Raw genomic sequence first — 17,071 nt, 5'->3', positions numbered from 1 at the left:
ACTCCAATGACAAAATATTATATGTCAGCTATACTTCAATTAGAAACAAAACACAAGGATTAAATATTTTTAAAAAGACTCTAATGATATCCTTCGGATCAGTTTTACTCAATAAGTTTGGATAAACCTATGGTACTTAAGGATTCCTTATAAATAGATTGAATTAATTGAATTAGAAAGAAAAGAGTGGGGACAGTAAGTTTCCAGAAAATGTTTAGAGGATACTCTTTTTAAAGTTTATTTGTTTCTTAGAGAGAGATGGAGAGAGACACACACACACACACAGAGAGAGAGAGAGAGAGAGAGAGAGAGAGAGAGAGAGAAAGAGAATCCCAAGCAGGCTCTGTGCTGATCCATCTCACAGCTCATGACCTTAAGAGCTGAAATCAAGAGTCTCAGCCAACTGAGCTGCCCAGGCACCCCTAGATGATACTCTTATTGGAAGACATGAAAATAGCTGTTTTTCAACCCCTACATCTCCTGCAGATAGTAAGATGCAATAAACATCATTAGGGTCACAGCAGGATTCTAAGTATTTAGCAGAACTCTGTCCTGGAATCAAACTTTCAAAATAGCATTTTAATATTTTCTTTGCCTCAACACTATTTGAAGACGCTTCATGTCATTTATTTTCTCTTATTGTTCAAGAAACTTGAAAGTATTTTACTGCTTCCTGGGATAGATTTCCACATCTTGTACTATGTTGAGACATATGTACTCATGTTGGAATCATCTACTCTGTTAAATGGTGTCACTCGCATTATCATCCCAAGATTCATGTGATATATTTGTGCATGAGAGTGACCCTACATCTCACTAATGAGTTAACAAATATCTTAATTTGGGATTTATTTTTTCACTAGTTCCTATATTATCTGAATCATAAAGAATTGTCTACTTCCTTTTAATTTTTACTTGAAAGCTAAAGAATTTTACAACATAGAATATATCAACCTGTCTCATTTTTTGTGAGTTTTGGGAAAAATATTGGCTACTCGTAAGAAAAGAAAAAAGATAATGTAAAAATTATTTAAATAGTTTTTATTTTCTGTATGTTGTTTTGATTTTTTATTCATTTTATATATTATTTGTAAGTATCTGCAGGTTATTAATTTTTATTTGTGCTATTTATCTTTTTGTGGTTTTACATGTGATCAAATTTATTTTACTTATGAACGTACAAAACTTTTTTTCTATTTTGATATATTGAAATAAAAAAAATGGTTCTCTTAGATAATAATGAAATGGGTGATCCTAGGTTCACTTTCATTTGATAATAATCCAAGCAACGGCTAAAGATAGTGGCACTCTTGATATGAGAAAGCTATTGCTGACCGTTAAGGGAAGACTACACTGAAACTCATTTCCTTGGTTTGTCATCCTGATGAACCTCTTGTTATTTGACTGTGAAGTTAATTTTTCCCATGTAAAATTGCAAACAGGCATTTTACTTGATTCTCTTGTGCTCTGTGTCTTTGCAAGTGGGCTATATCTTCTTAATTTGTTCATGATATAAAAAGGCAGTATGTAGATTTCACAACAAAAATCAAATCTGAGCCTTCTTTATTTGTTGTTGTCCATGAAAGTTCATTTTGAATCTACTTGAGGTACAATAAGCTATTTTTTATGAGGCTCAGATAATCAAATGAAGGAAATTATGTTGTGATAACTGGTCACATAACATGATCTTCCAGGAGTTCTCTTTCCATTAGAATATCTTTATAAACTTAAAGATAATCTTGTATCCATACTTTATACCTCTAGCTTAAATTTATAAAAGGCCTTGTTGCCCATTTTAATACAGAAAATATGTTTTCTGGAACCAATAAGCCCCACTAAATTTTAAGATCCTGATGTCTCATTTTTAATGGCTGAAATATATAGGACTGAAGGTAAACATGTAATGATAAGAGACAGATACTGAGGAACTAAGTAAGTAAGAAATTACTAAGAAATTATTCCACTGTTAATCAAAATGCAAACTGTGAAATTTAGTTTTTTAATATTGTATATAATTGAGCAAGAGTGTGGATTTGACTAAGTTGCAGCTTTGTAAATATTTACAGTAAGTTTGGAGTATTGCAACTAGTGCTAACAATTGTTTAGCAACTCCGAATGTCTCAGGCTTCATAACAGCCTCACACAGTTTGGCTTGGAGGTTTCCAGGAACAGACACAGAGCAGTGCATGTGTTCCTCTGTGATCAGGGGCAGGCAGCCAGAGGCTCAGATTTGCTGATTTCAATTTGGCACTAATAAATAGCCACCTGGCTGACTGCTAGTTATAGCTTTCACTGTACAGAAGTAAATCCTTAAAACGTACTTTATATACTACATACAACATTGTCTCTTGGTAGTCCCCCGGATATTTTGGTCTCATAATCTGAGAGTAAGGATGCGATATAGAAAGTTAATATGTGTATTTGGAAAAGGGCAAGATTTTCAGCATAGAGCGAGAAAACCTTCCTTAAACATGATTCCATTTATCACTGATTCACAAAGAATGCAGTAAGAATATCAAGCCATAAGGTATTCATTTGTAAAGCTAATTTGAACCTAGATCCTTTCCACTTCCTAAATGCAAACACTTTTTGGAGAGGTTTATATTATCCAGCATTAGCTTAATGTAAGGAAATACAGTCTATTCTCATTATGTGCAGTGGTTGTGTTCTATAAAGTCTCTGAAACATTGATTTAGCAAATATTGAACTCTCTCTTATTGGAAAAATACAGGGGTAGATTTCTGTGGGCCTTTTGTCACAACATTTTTGTCAATGGATCAATATATAATTTTGTTTATGTGTGTTTCTGTTTGAAGACACCGTATTTAGTATATATTGTTGATTCATTAACATTCATTAGCATTGAACTCATGGCCAAGAGCACTCTAGCTCATGACTGAATGAAGCTTATCTAACACATGTATTTTCTCCCTAAGGCACATCATGGCCTTCTTGTGCTTAGGAACTGTAGACAGCACTTCAGCACTATGCTTAGAGTCATTTTAAAGAACAAAATCATCAACATAAAGTACAGAAATGCAAAAATGGGCCACAAATAGACCTTGAAAGGGACACTTTTTTAGGGTATGAAGCTAAAATAAGAAAGCAGAGTGTCGTCTTTTTTAACCTCAACTGGGAATGTGTGCATCGGACGACCGAATTTTTGTGCTGCTCTACATATATTAGCACATGACCCCAAAGATTTTAAAATTGAAAGTCTTAATTTTAGGGTTACAAATAAATATTAGTGAGTGGGCAAATTTGCAAATTATGAAATCTGGGAATAATGAGGATAGACTGTGCCTTATGTTGACAAGCAGAATGATTTTGAAATGTGTATCTAATGGAGCTTCCTCTTAATTCTGGGAAATAATTATAAAATTTTTAAGATGGAAGAAATCTTAGGATCAACTGGGTTAAAATTCCTAAAGTATAGAACACGGAATTTTCTGTAAACTATCTCTGAAAAGTTAACATAAAATTTAGACTTTAACATTTACCATGATTGGGACACTATAAATTCACAAGCAGATTATGACTCTTAGCTCTTTTAATGTAACCTGTATTAGTTGATTCTATTTCTCATCTTTTAAAGCTATAGACAAGCCGTCCTTTCCTTTTTTCACATAAAACAAAATTGTAAAATCAACCTTGCTACTATGCTGATATATTTTAAGTGAAATCTCTTAAGATGACTTCTTAATACTTGTTTTGTTTTTTATGCCTTCATTCTAATTGTTGAATAAAAACATAAAAGCTGAATAGGACACTCAAGTACAAAGTTGTAAAAGCTTATATAATAATTAAATACACATATTGGTTCAATATTCTACATATAAATTTTAAATTTACTGATACAAATTCACTTTTTCTATCTTCATTTGCTTGGTCCAAATGCTTTTTTGAAAACATACCCACAAAGGTAGTTGTGTGTGTGTGTGTTCATACATACATATTCATATATATATATATATATATATATGTAGATAGATAGATGCTTTTTACTAATTGTTTTTGTCATTCTGGGGACATTACCAATTGGAAAACAAAGTAAATGATGAAACTTACCGATGAAATTTGGTCTTACAAAGTATTAACTTCATATGATTGTGCTAACTTCATGATCAATTAAGTCTCTACTTTACAAAATAAACATTGTGGAGTTTCTTATTGTTACAATCATATTAATATAGATAACTTAATCTGTACTTGTACTTTTAACAGACACATTGAGGTAGATAAAGATATAACTCTTTAGGGTAATTTATTTGGATTTCTATGTCTCATAATTGGCCATTTGACATTCTTTCTGTTTCTTTGCCTCCTTTCTCTACTCATTTAAGTCTTTGATTTCTTTTGTCTTACTCAACATTTTTTTAGATATCTGTTTTTGACTTTATACCAAAAATTATTTTATCTGTAACCCTATTTTTCAATATTTAATGTTATCTTTTCCTAATTTTATTTGTATATTATATATCTATCTATATACCTATCTATCCTCTATCTCTTGGGGCATACATGTAACAACTTATAATACCTAAAATATGTTAACTTGTTTTTTGACAAGCTCATTTTATTTAAGATAATAATAAATAGGAAAATAAAGGTAATAATAGTTCCAAAGATCAAGAGAGCAAGTTTTCTTTGCTCACAGAAAGATGGTCATTTGTTAATCTGAATGACTCTTTCCATAACTCTACAGCTGTGAATGGTAACTATTTTTTTTTTTTACAGAGATGTATTAAAGACAAATGAGATAAGACCCATATGATTAAAAGCATGACAACTTCTAGAACGAACTAGTTGATGCTGATAGCTTGATAGAGAAAAGGAATATTAAATAACTTTAATATTTAATGTTAAGTGTTAACTAACTTTGAAAACTGAGCTATTTTTCCCTTTGAACACTATTTTATGTGAAATTAAAAAAAAATCTTAAATATTCTCCATCCCATTATCTTAGTCCATGAAGGCTCCTACAACAAAAATACCATAGACTGCATGGCTTAAAACCAACAAAATTTTATTTCTCATAGTCCTGGCAGCTGTGAAGTCCAAGATAATGGAATTGACAGATTCAGTGTCCAGTAGGTAAAGTCCTGCATTCTGGTTCATACATGGCCTTCTCACTATAACCTCACGTGGTGGAAAGGGCCAGGAATCTCTCTGAGGTCTCTTTTATATAGGCATTAATCCCATTCATGAGGGTTCTACCCTGATGATCTACTCACCTCCTAAAGGCTCCATTTGCAATGCTATCACTTTGGGCATTAAATTTCAAAACATAAATTTTAGGAAGACAAATCATTCAGTCTATAGCACCTACCCTATCCTAGACATACATACCCCAATTTGAAATCGTTAAATGCCTTTAAATATCTGATAAACATCTGCAGAAACATTCAGTTGAATAAAAACTGCTAAATATTTTCCTGATACTTCAATCTAGCCAAGAAAAGTTGGGGTGACTTTTTGATAAATAAGTATTTATTAGATAAATCAATGCCTTTTAAATGTTATTCTGCATTATGACTATATACTCTGTTGTTAGGATCATATACTCTGTTGTTAGGATCATAAATTCTTTTTCCTTAGCATGCTTTGCTGAATATGGTATTTATATTAATCTAATTTCATTTATAAATATTTCTGGTGAACTTTTATTCCAATTATTTTCTATATCAATAATATCTTTTTTGGCCATTTCTTTGCCTCTTTTTCCTCTGTCTCTGCTATCTATGTATTTTATTCTTTCCCCAGAGATACTTCTTTATTTCTGTGGTACCTTACTGTTATGCTCCTTGGTGTTTTTCAAGGTTGCACCTCCTGCTGTGCACTATTATATACATTTCTGTCAGTGAGTGGCAGCAAAAAGGAATTTCCTAGACTCTTGATCTTGTTAAAGTCAGTGTTACAAAGATCAGCATTAGAATCTGTTTCACTTTATTGCCCACCACAATCAAAAGCAAACATATTGTAAAAGCATATTGATTTATTCAAAAGAAGCATAGACTGACCAATTTTCATATATCTGTTAAAAAATTCTGTTTTTCTGGAACTACAGGTTATTTACAGAACAATTTGCTAGAGTATATACTTCCCATTTTTGGTCTTTGCTTTTTATTTCTTTACAACTTTGGCTTTCTAACAACTAAGCCAGTGAACATATTAAAGTTTAAAGTGTCTTTGTGCAAAATTGTTTAGCAGAATTTCTAAGAAATGCCTTTTACATGGCTTTCCTTTGAGAAACTTTATCACAAGAAAGATGTACCTATTACCCACAATTTTTGGTGGCTAGAAGTAAAAGTGCCAAATATTAAAAAGGGTGTTCTAATTTTTCATTAAAATGATTTAGTCCCATTCTGAATTTTATTATCAGTATATTTACAGAATGGTATAATTTCTAAGAGTTAAAGGAAAACCTGCTTTAGATTGTTCATGTATTTTTCACTATGATCTATTGTTGCTGTTTTTATTTCCAAAGATGAGTTTCTTTTTTTCAAAGGTTTTACAACTTATGGGGCTAGAAGTTTTGTGGAATAGCTAGAAAAGTGACTGGAAGCATTGGAAATACTAAATGGCTAAGATAATGAATTCACCATATTTGGTGAAAGGTAAGGATCAGACAACAAAATGGAATCTATTTTTGGAAGTATACTCCTTTGTTGCAATCTGTTAGGCCATTACAATTAGCAAGTTTTATTGTTACCAGTCTGTTACAAATGTGACTTAGACTAAAAAAAAATGTTTTTTGTGATTTTTCTGCTATGATGTATATATTTCTTACATGGTATTCTGCAATAATAAAGGACTCCCAAGGAGTTCCTGGTCTATTATTATACAAATAGCTCTTACCTTATGTTGAAAACTTAGTAAAGAAAATATACCTAAAATCCTAATTTTAAGCATTAGCCCTGGAAAGGAGATGGGAATTTATGCATTTAAAATTTTATTACTTACCTTATAGCCTTAAAATCGATGGTTTAATTTACTTGTGTATCTAGGTTTCCTCATCTGTAAAATGTAGATAATGAGCTAATTTGAATGTGTAAATGGTAATTATACATTCTAGGTTGTAAAAGTAGAGGTCTATGGTATCCATATTAATAATATTTGCATGTAGGATAAAATAATATTTCAGTTCATAAACTTTTTAAAAAATTTTTTAACATTAAGAAATTTTTAAAGATTTTATTTATTTATTTTTGAAAGAGAGAGAGAGAGAGAGAGAGAGAGAGAGCAGGGGAGGGGCAAAGAAAGAATCCCAAGCAGGTCTCGCACTGTCAGTACAGACCACAATTTGGGGGCTCGAACTCACAAATGGTGAGATCGTGACCTGAGCCAAAACCAAGATTTGGATGTTTAACCAACTGAGCCATCCAGGCACCCCTAGTTCATAAACTTTTAAAGAAAGAGTTAAGTTGCCAGTGGCCCTTCTTCTACAAAATAGGGTTGTGGTAACATGATATCTGACATAATTAAATTATTCATTGCTGACAATATGAAGAAGTTAGGATTTTTTTTTAAGTTGGTCATTGTTCTTTATCCAAAAAACATTTTTTTTTTTTTCAAAAAATTGTCCAAGGTATTTAGAGTTCTGGTTGTAGAGGAAGGAAGGGAAGCAAAGATTCTTTTGGTAATTAACATACATATCACACAAAGAGCCTTTTCTCATTGTACACATCCTTTCTAGAATTATTTTCTGCTAGGCTGTTATGTCTCACCAGAGCAGACTCAGTACTCTTTGTTCATTCAATATAATAAGGTTCTGTCCTCAAGAAACTTATCCTTAAATAAGTCATTGAGAAAAATAAACAGAGCAATTCCAATGTAAAGTCATACTGCCATGATAAGGATAAACACATTAAGACTAAATGTGAAATGCCTAATCTAGATAAGGCATCAAGGTAAATTAAGGACCTTTTCTCAGCTGGCGCTTTGAATGAGTCATCTTTAGCAGGGCCAAGGTTGAGCAAATGGGCAACTATTTGAAGGCCATGAAGCAAGAAACAAATTTCAGGTAGCCAGTTTATCAATTAGTTTGATCCAGGATTTGATCCATTTCATGGATCTTAAGCCATTGTAAGTAGCTTGATTTTATTTCAAAGAATGTGAAGTGGTGCTTACAGATTTTAAGTAATTCTAAGGCATATGTGGTCAATTTTGTTTTTTAAATCTTTCCCTGGAAGCAATTTGGAGTGCTGACTAGAGGATGGTTAAGAGTAATGTCTGGGACAAGTAAAATAACTTGGTAACTTGGTATGTCCAAGTTGAGGTGGCCAGTGAGCAGGTGAGTGCTCTGGTCAGAAGGTCAAAAAACATATCAGCCTATGTCCTGCTAATTATTTCATGTCAGCAGTAAATTTATAGCCCCTGGAATAAATATCTGGATTACCCTTACTTCTCAGTTTGAGTGCTCTTGGTAATAAAACATTGCAGAACTCCTGATTTGAGACCACTATCTCAGATTCTAATACTCTAGAGAAGCAGTTGGAAAACTTTTTAAAGGCTTTTAGTAAATATTTAGGCTTCCTGGCCTTACAGTCTCTGTTGAAGCTACTCAACACTGCTGTTGTAGCTGGAAAGCAGCCACATACAAATGTAAATGAATGGATGTGGCTGTGTTCCAATAAAACTTTATTTACAAAAAGAGGCAGATGGGTCCCTGGCTGTAGTCTGCCTCTTGGATCATGGCTAATAGAATTAAAACCACAATACTTTAACTTCAGTACATTCAATGGACAGAGTAGACCTTTCACTTTATTACATAAACTGGGAATTTTTTCCCTTTGTTCTCTTTTTTTATGTAATTAGTCATACCATGGGTCACAGACAAGAAGAGCAAATCAGATGGAGATAACACAGGACAAATCCACTTAGGCAATTAGAATAACAGCATTTTATGCATTCATGATGATGAACCAGTAGCATTGTCTATGAATGTGAATTCCAGAGATGGCATACATAACATGAGTTATTTTACCAAAAAGCAGATGGTTCTAAATTTTAATAAAATATGTAGTTTAAAAAAAAATATATATATATAGTAGTTTTTCTTAAATAAAATATGTATTTTTTTAAATATGGTAGTTTTTTAAAAAGTATATACATGTCTGACATTCATTGAACTGATTTGGATTAGGTCTTTGTTGTGGATGCTACTGTTATATTCCTGTTTCTTAATGGAATTGTAGGTTCTGTTTTTCAAATACAAACTCTGAGTGGTTTAGCAATATTTTTTTTTAATTTTTCAACTTAAAATGGAATACAATTATGATTTTACCATTAAATTCTTTTCTTCTGGGATTTTTAACTGAGTAGGAGTCTAATATTAATTTTAATTGCAGCTCATTTAATACATACCAAAGAGAATGCTCTCCTACTACTATGTATAGATATATGGCCAGCAGAAGTAATTGCAAACAATCACAGGAAAAGAAATGCTTTTAAGACTTTACTGAAACACACATGCAAACAATGTGGCATAGCTGGAAAACTGTGAAATCGAAGCAGCCAGCAGATCAACCTTGCTTGCAGCTTTAAGGAATATTCTTTGCTTGAAAACAAACTTGAATTGACTCTAAGTCCCAAAGAGTTATGAACAGAAACAAGTCTTGAAAAGAGGGATGAAGATTATAATCAAAGAGCATATTTTGTGTGTGCCCAGTGGGGAAAGCACTTTGGCAACTACATTGGCTTTTGAGCCACACAACCTTAGATCACATTCACTGTCAGACAGAATGTCTGCAAACCTGGAGAAAAAAGAGTTTCTTATTTCTTTAGTTTCTTTCTAGTGGTATGTGAAAAAGTACATAAGGTAAGGTAGGAAATGTTTTTCTTTGCATTGCAATTAAATATATGACTTATTCTAGTTTGGAGAAAAAATGAAATTTCTTGAAGTCTAAGTTTTTAAAAGGCAATTCCTATACCTAGATCTCTGGATGTGTCTTCATAATAAATGCCAGGAACATGGTCAAGGATGGAAATACATGCCTGATTTGGTTATCCCTGGTTCAATTAACCTTTGTGGAGGATAAAAATAATATTTACTGAGTGCCACGCTAATATGTGTACACTGAGATACTTAATCTTATCTTCTCCACTACATTTCAAAGTTAGTTTTGAGGATGTTTAATAATTGTAAAGAACCTGTTATAATACTAAAAATATTAAAAAGATAAAATATAAAAAGGAAGTCACCCATGCCATGATTTCACTTTGTCTCCTCTGTTTAAATATGCACGTCCCCTAGTGTTTCTGAAATTAGCAACCTGATTTCTCTTACTGCATCTTGGCCATCATACATCCTTGCATCAAGTATCCCATAAAGTATTCCATCTGCCAATTAGTGTCCAATAACATGTTGCTTAGATTTGCAAGTTTAATCAAATTAATTATTTCCACATATTTATTGTGCATGTAATTAGTGCTAACTCTACATTGGAATACTAGAATCATTCAATTTCTTCATGACAATACCTCTTTTGTGAGAGGAGCTATAAATAAAATACTAAGAAATATGGGAAAAGATCAAGAAAAAACCATTCATTTAACAATATTTGTATCCCCTACTCAGGTGCTTTGAAAGCTTATGAATACAGAAAGATTAGTGTGTGGCACAGTATATCTTATTTAAGAATGTCCAAATCTAGTGCAGCGGTCAGTAAGCTTTTCCTGAACAGGAACAGATAGTGAATACTTTAGGATTCTATTATATATTATAGTTTCTGTGGCAGCTATTCAATATCTCCACTTTTGTACAAAAGCATCCATAGATAATATGTAAACAAATGTGTACAACTAAGATAATACAAAACTTTATTTACAAAAACAGAGGGCCACATATGGGCCAATGTCCAAAGTTCATTAACAATATATAGGAACATATAAAGAAATTTATTAATTTGAATGTGATAGTAGTAGAATGGAAGTGTTTAAAGGATGTAGAGTTTAAATCTCTCTGAGGGAATGCTTTACACAGAATGTGACATACTAAAATAATGTGTAGAATTAGCTAGTTAGAGAAAATAAATAGCAGCAAGTGTAAAGCCCTGAATACAAACTCAAAAAATACCATAAAATTCCTAAATATGATGGAACTTAGCACGTGCAGCTAGAAGTGAGGCTGGCCATTTTGTTGGTGTCTCATGCAATACTAACAAATTTGGTGTTTATTGACTTGCCATCAATACTGTTAAAAGCAAGTGAGTGATATGACAGCTCTGTGTTAGGAAAACACTTATGGTAAGAACTGAAATGGAAGGGCATGATGGCAGTCACTCGTCTAGCTGGCTTTGTCACATGAGCTAATGGAAATGCAGAATTTCTGCGAATTTGAAAGTAGGGTTGGATATTCCAGGAGATTTCAGAATGGATAAATATTTCTATATAGCTGTCTGAAAGGAATGAATCTAGCAAGAATCCATGTCTCTGAGATCAGCTGGTTCAGGTATCTAAGATGCTGTCATTAGTGCATACAAAGTATGTGTGCAGAGGGTACCAATTCCAAAATTTACTTCTGTTAATTTTCAAATGATGTAATGAGATAAGAGACCACATAGCTAGTTCCTACCAAAATTATTCATGTGTGAATGTTTCTATTACTTCTTATATTTATTATAAAATTATATATATATGATTTTTTTATTTTATTTTGAAAATTTAGATGTGAAAGAAAAGCATATCCGAGCATATCCACTTTATTCGCAGTCACATATGGTCTCATCTGATACCATGATCACAATACACTCATTCAATTTTCAGTTGGATGTTGAATTATCTTCTATTTTACATTTAGCTTTCCATATTTGGTTCTAATTATAAGGATGCTTCTTACTCAGCTGCATACTGGGCCTAATTATTCTAGTCTTATTGCCTGACAAGGTTTTAAACTTCACTGGGAAGTGTTGAAAGTGTAGTTTTCATTATATCGATGAGAAAAAGAAACAACAACAAAAAACTATAGGTAAGTAGCAGCAGAGAAGAGACAGATGTAGAAATCAAAGGGAAAAGAAAAAAGAGGACATACATAATAACAAAAAGAGAAATAATTAATTGACTTCAAGAGTTGAAAAGGGAAACAAAGAATTAAAGACAATTAAAGCATATTTTTTAATATACAGAAAGTGTCTTATGTCCTTGTACATATGTCATTTTTTTAAGGTACCAAGAAAAGTAGGCTTAGGCTCACATTTTCCATCTCTGTACTTGTAGAGTGGAGATGAACCTGAATGAGGTACAGCAAATGAGAATTTTAGTCTGCATTTCAGATAAAGGGTAGCAAAGAAAGGAGCAAGGAAGGTAGTAACCATGATTAGGGGAAAAGATAATATGAAGTTGGTGAAATTCATTGTTGGGATGCCCATAGTTGTAGCTTCCATTGCTTGTATAAACATTTCTAGTGTATCTGCATGACTAAATCAAAGTAGATGTCACAAACATTTAACTCAGATTGTAGACTGCACAGAGAGATTGAGAATAAGTGGGCCTAAACTTTCTCTCCTAAGGTTTGTCATTTCTTCCAGTATATAGGTCTTCTCTAGTCTGATATTTTTAATCCCTCCCCGACTCAGACAACTAGAGATGGAAGTGGCTTCAAAAGATTACTAGAGAGCAATATATAATAATTATCTGTGAGTGATGCCATCTGAGTGGAAGATAGATTTTATCTGAATGGGGGAACTACTGAAGTCATAGTTCAAGAGGAAGTCAGAAGTCCAATGTTGTAATTCCAGAATTATAACTACCTAAATGTGTAGCTTTGGGTAATTCACTTAACCACTCTGATCTTCATGTGTAAAATAAGAAGACAAGGCCAGATGATATTGATTCCAATCACGTCATTTATTTCATTTTTTAGTTTATATTTAGAATTCCTGTTAGTTGACCTAAAGTGTAATATTAGTTTGAGGTGTAGAAATTCAACACTTATATACAACACGCAGTGGTCATCACAACAAGTGCACTCCTTAATACCCATCACTTATTTAAATACCAATTCTCAGGCCTTGGTAATATCTTATTCTAATTTAAGTATAAAATTCATTATCAGATAAACAACATTAAAAGATACTATATTCATTATCTCAACCCTCCAAAAGTCATAGAATGAGTTGTTGACCCTTAACAAAAGAAAACTAACTTAGAGTTTCATTTTTCTTATGAGAACCCCTCATCATGTTGGTAAATAGAAGGTGTCCCAACAGGGATTTTGAAGAAAATAATTGAAAACTTTCTTTAAAATGTAAAGATCACTAAAGAGTTTTAGGTATTAGTGAAAGTTGAATAATGAGTAGAATTTGTTGAAACAGCCCAACATCCCAATATATTATCACATGAGAGTTGTAAATTTACTAAAATTTACATATAAAAGAATATAGGTTACAAAACATATGAAGGTAGCACAAAAATGAGGTTAAACTAACCTAATAAAACAACAAGAAAATGGAAACTTAACAGGATGCTTGATACAGTAAATAGAATGCATAATCCAGGAATCCCAACCTTCTGCATTTTATTATACACAGGTGTCCGCACTATGAAATGAACAGAAGAACTGAAGCCACCTCAAATTATGTTAAGTTATAAGAGTACTTCTACCACTAATATTCCATGATTCTATTACTGACAGTGAAGGTGAAGTAAAATAATGTACCTCCTGATTCCAAGCACTTAGAATGCTATCAATTCTTGGTATTAAATTTGCCTTGAGGATAAAAAGAAAAAAAAATCTTTATATACCTGAAAGTCTCCTTGCTTAGGGTTGACTTTGACTTATTTTTGTTTTTCCCTTCCTGTGGCAGAATTTAAAGACTGCCATACGTGTTTTAAATAGTTGATAATTTCTTTCTTCCTAAATATACTAGCTAATTCATATTATTATGGACATTGCAAAAATGTTGGGGATTTTCTGTAAGCTTCCTGAAACATTTTCATCTTCAATTTTCCAAAATCACACTGCTTATGCCACTTTTGGCATTACTATTCTTACCTGCAATTGGTATAGTTACCAATCTATTTGATTCATGTGTCATTGTAGTTCATAAGGTTGTATATGTCTATTTATCTCTTTGTTCCCTGCACCAGTTAGCAGGATGTTTTATTCAAATAGTATATTTTTAAATTATTGAGGTGAGGTTCCATCTATCGTTCGCTTACAGGAAGGATTTTGATGGAAGATTTTGATGGAAGATTTTATGGCACACACTTCAGAATTAATTATGGATAAGATTAAGGTTCTTGAGTGTGAAATCACATATAACATCAGAAATAATTATATAACCTAAAACAATAATGAACATATGAATTCCATGTAGTCTGTTGCAGAATGTAGTAATGTATTTTGGAAGTAAGATATACAAAAAACAAACAGACAAAAATAAGCATTATTTTTGTTCTCCAAAGATTAAGTAAAATTTAGTAATCTTCTATCAGAGAAGGAGCGCAGAGAATTTTAAATGTATGGAAGCCCATCACATGCTTGTTTTGAGTGGAAATACTGTTTACATGTAGAGTATATTCAGCTGTAAAAGATTAAATTATTGATTTGACTCTTGTCTTAAACTCTACTAAAAAGACAAGTTTAGCCATTGACATATAATGGCGAAAAGTATGTTTTTCTTTATCTTTTAACGGGAGAAAAGCAAAAATCATTTTTCAGCCATGACTTAATTATGCGTAGTTTGGATGCAAAGCATGAAGACATTGTTACATCTATCTTTGTTATAGTCAACGTTTAGAAATGATGGTGGTTAATATGTACTTGGGCTCCGACAACATTAATGGTATATTTCCTGTAGTAAACATGAAGGCTTTTCTAGTTTCTTTACTCAGTGTTTAACTCTTTGCAAGGCTTTTTTTTTTTACCTAATATGGTTTAGCATTTATTTCTAAAATCGTTATTATCATCAATTAATTTTTTCAGCTGCCTAAAATTTTCATTATTCACAATACAAAAGAGCATATGTGAAATTTAAATGTATATGTATATATGTATATATAGTAAATATTCATATTTATAAATATTTATATATTATATTATATATTATTGTATATTATAAATATTTATATATACATATATGTGTATATATATTAAATATTTATATGTATATCTTTATATATTTTTTACAACCTGCAAGAGACTTATGTTTATTTAAAATAAATTAGGTGATCACATGAAACATTCTACAATACTTAAAGATTCACTTGATTTTCACTTTCAGCCATTTAAATATTTTATATGCATTTACATAAAATATAAAAATAATACAAAAAGTTTGTCTTTTTTCTAAAGAAGGTATTCTATATTTATAAACGTGAAACAATATTGCATATAATGAATTTAGTTAAAATTTATTTTTATATATACAAATTGTAAAGTATCTGATATTGACATTAATCAAATCCTAGTATTATAGCATCATTTAGATTGATGTAGCCAATTATCTGCATTGCTGCAGGAGAGAAAATATACCAAGATTGATTTCTTTGATATATACTATACATTTATATTTTACTAGCAAAAATACAAGATTTTAAAGATTAAAATTAAGGTAAAATTAAATTAAAAGTGGTTTTTAATTTTCTAAGCATTTTTTAAGATAAAGCTTTGGCATAGTGATGGATATATCATAATGTTGATTTATATAAAAATTTATTAAAAATGACTTTTTAAAATTCTATGATCTGACCCACTGTGAGGATTCCTATAACAGTGCTGGAAAGAAAAATAAATAACAAGATTCATAGAATCATGGAGAAGAAAAACTTACGGTCTGTCTTTGGCCTGTAGCAAATCTAAAAACTGAGTTTAAGAAAACACAAGAAAGGAATCTGGGAAGAAGAATCTATTTTATCTTCATATGACCTGTGGCTCACTACTGTTATGCCTAAAGAGCTATTGAAAATTCTGTATTTCTGATCTTCACTTAGACATTGAAACTTACCTAGAATCCTTATTTTGAGAAACACTAGAGTAAATAGAGCCAAATCCTTAAAACATTTTATTTATTTTTCACTAATAGAAAAATTGTATTTACTTAAAAGCATTCAGAATGTCAGCATAACAGCTGCAACTTTTTTTGTTGTTGCCATTGCAGGGTGGTATTCAGTTAACAGAACACCAATTATTTCCTGTAAGCTGCCTCAAAGACAACTGAATATGAAAACACTACTATCCCAATATACAACTAATTCGTGCTATGCACCAACATGAACCTGTGTAAATTTCCATGCCAGTTTCCACCCCCCACACTGTTCCAGGCAGGGTTAGTGGCTACTGAAAATATCACCAGGACAGGGCTATCTAAAGTCACATTTGGTAGTGTGCTAACTATACAAAAAAAAGATACCTTACAGTTTAAAAATAAATCTTACACAGGCTTACATTTCAATTTTTTTCTTTAATAGGAACGTGTTGGTTACAGGGGGTTAAATGCTTTATGGACAAGAAAAAAGAACTGAGCTAGAACCAACTTATTCATCATCTTCATCTTCCTACTTTTTCTCCTCTTCTTTCTTTTCCTTGTTTTTTTTTTTTCAACCTTGACAACTCTTTTTTTTGCTGCATCAGGCTTTCCTTCAGCTCCAAATGCAGCAATACCCTTTTCGTATTTTACCTTCAGCTCAGCAGCCTTCTTTGTGAGGCTGCTTGTCATCTGTGGCAGAGTTATTCCACATCTCTCCCATTTTCTTTGCAACATCACCAATGGAGAAGCCAGAACGTCCTCCTTTGATTTTGGGGCGATATGCAGAAGAAAACAAGAAAAAGGCCAAAGGGGTACATTGGGTGCATTAGGATCTTAGGACTTCTGTTTTTTGTTTCCCCTTTAGGTGGGATATGTTTTCATATCCTCTTTCATAATGGGCCTTGTCTGCCTTTGCCATGTCTTCAAAGTTTCCTTTCTCTTGAGCAGACATGGTCTTCCAGCTCTCTGAGCACTCCTTCGAAAACTCAGAGAAGTTGACTGAAACATCTGGGTGCTCTTCCTGGAAAGTTTGCACAAAGAATGTGTATGATGACATTTTGCCTTTTGGCTTCTTAGGATTTCCTTTGCCCATGTTTAATTAT

At 32.1% G+C, this 17,071-nt stretch overlaps 1 protein-coding gene and 1 pseudogene across 3 annotated transcripts in view; one reads left to right on the top strand and one right to left on the bottom strand.

The window, feature by feature from the left end:
- Nucleotides 1-17,071, top strand: part of CADM2 (cell adhesion molecule 2) — a 1,074,502-nt gene that overhangs the window by 39,567 nt on the left and 1,017,864 nt on the right. The window lies entirely within an intron of this gene.
- LOC112849610 (high mobility group protein B1 pseudogene) lies at nt 16,477-17,061 on the bottom strand (annotated as a pseudogene).

Source organism: Puma concolor, chromosome C2, assembly GCF_028749965.1.
Source record: "Puma concolor isolate L17-30 chromosome C2, mPumCon1.1.hap2, whole genome shotgun sequence".
NCBI lineage: Eukaryota > Metazoa > Chordata > Mammalia > Carnivora > Felidae > Puma > Puma concolor.
Note: the sequence above shows the minus strand (reverse complement) of the source record. Positions and strands in the feature narration are given on the sequence as shown.